We start from the raw sequence: 5,647 nt of genomic DNA, 5'->3' as shown, positions 1-5,647 counted from the left end.
TTGCTCATTTGGATTGTCTTATCTCCCAGATGTACCATAAACCCATCTCAGATGTTATGTCAAATTTCGATCAGTGTGTACATTTAATTTTACTTCAACTGCAAGTATATACTGTTATAGAAAAGTGGTACAGAGAAAAATCAAGCAGTATCAAAGTGTGATTTTGTGTGGGTTGCAACACACACAGTGCTTTGCCTCATGAATGTATAAGAGAGGAAAATCAGAATGGTAAAAATTCTCAATGGATTCTGAAGAGTGATCAAGTGAAAAGAGGCAATCACCATAGGTATAATTTAGTTCCAGCAGGTGCCATCAAAGTTTGTCACCAAAATGTATTTGCACACAGAGTCTACACATTAATGTGTGTCGTAGCTGTCCTAATGAAGAGCAGGTTTTGTTTTTGTTATTTTTAAAAATATTTATGTATTTATTTTAGAGAGAAAAAGAGATAGAGAGAAGGGGGGAGAGAGAGAGAGGGAGAGAGAGCTGCAGCAGGGGGTGGGGCAGAGGGAGAGGGAAAGAAGTTGACTCCCTGCTGAGCTTGGAGCCTGCCTCCAGGCTTGGATCTCATGATCCTGAGCTAAAACCGGAGTTGGATGTTTAACTCTCTGAGCCATTCAGGCGCCCCCTGAAGAGCAGGTTTTGACTTTGAATAGACTTTGAATAACCATCTTTGCATTCTTTGTGGCAATTAGCCCCGTGTTTGAACACAGTAAATGTCCATTTGATGAGCATTTTTTTAAATTTTATTTTATTATATTATGTTAATCACCATACAGTACATCCCCAGATTCCGATGTAAAGTTTGATGCTTCATTAGTTGCGTATAACACCCAGTCTCCTGCTTTGAAGAGCTCATAGTCCAATGGGGTAAATGGATAAGGAATCAGATAACTAACACTGTGTTCTAATGAAAGGAAGACATGACTAGCTCTACCTGGAAAGGTCTTGATGCTTCCCAGGGCTTGGAACCTCTATACTGGGTCTTGAAGTGTGAGTAGGAGATCTTGAGAAAAGGCACAAGAGTAATCCTTGTGAAGTAACAGCCTGTCTTATTGAGAAATGAGTCAGGTATTGTGGAAGGAGAGACCATGTGGTGTCAGATGGAGAACATCAGGCTGGTTGGTTGGGGCCAGGTTTCACCATGTTGATCAGTTTGGTACTTCATTCTGTAACATTCAAGGGTTATAAGCAAGGTGCAGGGGATGACATGATGAGATTTGTATTTTAGAAAGCACTTTGAGATGATGCTTCGGAGGCAGTAGGAAGCAGAGAAAGAGACTCTTGCAACAGTCCACTCGAGAGATGATGTGGGCGTGAATTCACCATTAACCAGTATCTGTTGCACCTACTTACTGTCTCGTTTGCTTGGTGAAACACCTAGCTCATGTTACGCATCATAAATGCAATTAAATCACATAGTTCTGAATGACAAATAATCTCATTTTCTTAGATCACTACAGAAGCATCTAAGTGAGGGCAGTAAGGAAGTGTTTACCTGAGATGCAAAGCAGGGGAGTGCCCAGAAATGGGGTGGACAGTGTGCCATGCCAGCCTCAGGAATCCAGGAGGTGATCCTCGAGAGCACAGCTGGTGCCGTCAGAATGACAAGTTCCTGTTTGCATTTCCCCTTCCTTTGCTTCCTGATGCCCACTCCTCTTGTTGATTCTGCCATCTGCAACATGCATGGACACAAAGAGCTAACCTGAGGAATTATCTGATAATGTAGTCATGCTTTCAGTGATCTACATTAACCTTATTTGACAAACCGTCAGGGTACAGAGACAAAGAGAGATCTTTATATTACAGGTTTAAATGTTAAATCCTGTCATAAACTGTTCAGTTATACTTCACAGAAAGANATGTAGTCATGCTTTCAGTGATCTACATTAACCTTATTTGACAAACCGTCAGGGTACAGAGACAAAGAGAGACCTTTATATTACAGGTTTAAATGTTAAATCCTGTCATAAACTGTTCAGTTATACTTCACAGAAGGAAAATATATTTGGTGAACAATGGAGTCAAGTTAAAACAAGAAAAAAAACATGTTCTGTTCTTTGGTAAATGTTCCCCTGCCAAGTATAGAAGTTCCACGGATTTCGGGTCCATATACAAGGCTAGGGGCTTAAAGGGCCAAGAGCTACATGCAGGGCCACCCTGGTAGACAAACAAAATTCATGGAGCTGGTGGAGGTCAAAANAAACAAGAAAAAAAACATGTTCTGTTCTTTGGTAAATGTTCCCCTGCCAAGTATAGAAGTTCCACGGATTTCAGGTCCATATACAAGGCTAGGGGCTTAAAGGGCCAAGAACTGCATGCAGGGCCATCCTGGTAGACAAACAAAATTCATGGTGACATGGTGGGTGATTGTGGAAGATGAGTCAAAGAACACTTAGAATTAGCTCTCTTTGGAGTTGGACACTGTATGGCTGGTGGTTTCCAATACTGGACAAATGGCAGTGATAAGAAGAGTATCAGAGCAGAACAGGGAGGTCCTTGACTGAGGTGGGAGATCTGAGTTCAGGTTCAGCCTCCCACCCTAACCCCTATGAGACCTTGACATAGTCACCTGAGCTACCTGGTTGTTAGTTTCTCCATCAGTAAAATGAGGTGATTGGCTTGGATCATTGCTGAGTTCCCTTTCACTCTGACAAAACTTTTACTCCACGATGTATAATCTGTGAAATGTTACCAACAGCTGGTACATAGTAGTGAGGGCTCAGCGTCCTTCTCTGTAAAACAGGGGTAAGATGACCTACCTCAGATTACATTTTAAGTGAGATCATGAGTGAAAGTCATTAGCACTGAAACTACCAAATTGTAGGTTCTCAGTAAATCCAAGTGTCCTTTATCAGGTCTCTCTCATCCGTTAAAAATGTTCATTGAGCACTTACCATGTGTAAGGCAGTGTTCTAGAAGCTGAATCCATAATAGGGAATAAAATAGACGAATTCACTGCCTCCGGGGAGCTTTCAATAAACAGACTGATGAACACACACTAGCGCAGCATTTCCCCCCTTGCTTCCTCCCTGGCTCCCTCTTCCTGCCTCCTCTTCAACCCATTTCCCTTCAGCTCCTGTTGCAGATCCTGGCTGACTAGAATCTAAAGGCAGGAATGATAGATCAAAGGCTGGAGGACTGGTATGTGAGACTTTGAATATTTGTACTCAATGACCAGGGTTTAGGAAGGGGTGTGGAGAATTGAGCATGAATGGTGATAGAGTAGGAACAGAGATAGTCAAAGTAAGTGGATACCAAGGCTGTGCTTCAGGATTCCCCACATCTATGAATACTGACAACACTAAACTAGTTACTTCTTTAGATGAAACACCTGGAAAGTCATACACACAGAAGAATATACAAAGATAATAATTAAAAAAAAAACCGTTATGACTCTTTAATCAACCAACATTCATTCACTCAACACCATCTGGGGCAGGCTGGGCAAGGCGTTGGCCTCCTAGAGGTGAATAATACTTAATTTCTGCCCTTAAGGAGCTTGTGTTTTCCTGAGGGAGGCAGACATGAATCTCAATGTACTGTGCTCAGTGCTTTCATAGAGGTATAAACACAAGAAGCTGTTCAATGTAGAGCAAAATATTTTGACTTCATTGTTTTGACATGGCCACTTTAATCCTACTGACGTAAAATGAAAAGCTCTTCTGAAGTTACAGAATTAAAAAAATATTAATTTTATTTTTAAGTAATGAAATCACAGCTAAGTATTGCACATAAAGATAGCATGAAGTAATATTGATAATAGCAAATATATATATATTTAAACTTATTGATTAAAAATTGATAAAAGATTACCTTAATGAGGTCTTTATCTGCAGAATTTTCAGAGTTTAAAAAAACAGACTTCGTAAAATAACCTTGACAACAACAATGACAACAACACGCTGCAATGGCAGAAGGTATAATTTGTAAACTTTAATACAGGAGGAAAAAACTGATAAATTAAGAAATATCTCTTTTGTGTTGCATGTGGAAAAGACCTTGCAGAAAATGTATCTAGTGTTGCTGTGCTAAAAGAATATTGATCGAGAAATTCAACTGGTAGAGTGGTGTGTCTATGAAAACACATTATGGAGGAAAATTTATCGGTGTTGAAGTCCACTAAAGGTAAACTTTGTGCACCACAGAGAAGAGTGGTATAGGTGCATAACAGGTCTGGAGGGGCAACAGAAAATATCTAGCACATGCACTGTCNCGCTCCCATTAGAGAATGACTTTCTGAAGCCGCGACAAGGTTTTCCATGCATATGTTTATATCCAGTGCTTGTAACTTAGCAGGCGTTCAGAGAGAATGTTTGCTAAATAAATGAACGACAAAATTTTTTATTAAGAATCAGGATTCTTAGTCTAAGANCCCTCCAATAAGTCAATAAAAACTCAGCGCACTGTGCACACAATTTTATCCAATTCATTTTTATTTTTAATTCCAGGATAGTTACCATACAGTGTTACGTTAGTTTCAAGTCGTACAATATAGTGATTCAACACTGCTGTGCATTATCCAGTTCTCAGGGGGACAAGTGTCCTCTTAATCCCCTTCACGTATTTCACTCATCCCCCTTCCCACCTCCCCTCTGGTGACCATCAGTTTGTTCTCTATAGTTACAGTCTGTTTCTTGATTTGTCTCTCTCTCTTTTTTTCCTTTGTTCATTTGTTTTTTTCTTAAATTCGACATCTGAGTGAAATCATGAAGTATTTGTCTTTCTATGACTGGTTTATTTTGCTTAGCATTATACGCTCTAGATCCATCCACATTGTTGTAAATGGCAAGCTTTTGTTCTTTTTTATGTTCAAATATATATATATATATATATACACACACACACACACACACACACATTCCTTATCCATTCATCTATCAATGGACACTTGGGTTGCTTCCATAGTTTAGCTATTGAAAATAATGCTCTGGGCATCTGGGTAGCTCGGTTGGTTGAGCGTCTGCCTTCAGCTCAGGTCATGATTCTGGAGTCCGGGGATCAAGTCCTATATCAGGCTCCCTGGTTGGCGGGGAGCCTGCTTCTCCCTCTGCTCTTCACCCTGCTTGTGCTCTCTCTCAAATAAATAAATAAACTCTTAAAAAAAAAGAGAAAAGAATGCTCCAATAAACATAGGAGAGCATGCATCCTTTTAAATGAGAGTTTTTGTATTCTTTGGGTAAATACTAGCAGAATGATTACTGGATTATATGGTAATTCTATTTTTAATTTTTTAATTTTAATTTTTATTTAATTTTTATTTTTACTTCAATTTTTTAATGTTCTGAGGAGCCTCCATACTGTCTTCCACAGTGGCTGCACCAGTTTGCATTTCCATCAATAGTGGACAATTTTTCCTTTTTCTCCACATCCTCGCCAACACTCGTTGTTTCTTTCCTTTTTTTTTTTTTAAAGATTTTAATTTTATTTATTTATTTGAGAGAGAGAGCGCGAGGCAGATCACAGAGGGAGAGGGAGAAGCAGATCCACTGCTGAGTAGAGAGCCTGACATGGGGTTCGATCCCAGGACCCTGGGATCATGACCTGAGCCAAAGGTAGACACTTAACCGACTGAACCACCCAGGTGCCCCAACACTGGTTGTTTCTTGAGGTTTTTATTATAGCCATTCTCACAGGTGTGAGGTGA

Source organism: Ailuropoda melanoleuca, chromosome 7 (genome assembly GCF_002007445.2).
Source record: "Ailuropoda melanoleuca isolate Jingjing chromosome 7, ASM200744v2, whole genome shotgun sequence".
In the NCBI taxonomy this organism is placed as follows: Eukaryota; Metazoa; Chordata; class Mammalia; order Carnivora; family Ursidae; genus Ailuropoda; species Ailuropoda melanoleuca.
Note: the sequence above shows the minus strand (reverse complement) of the source record.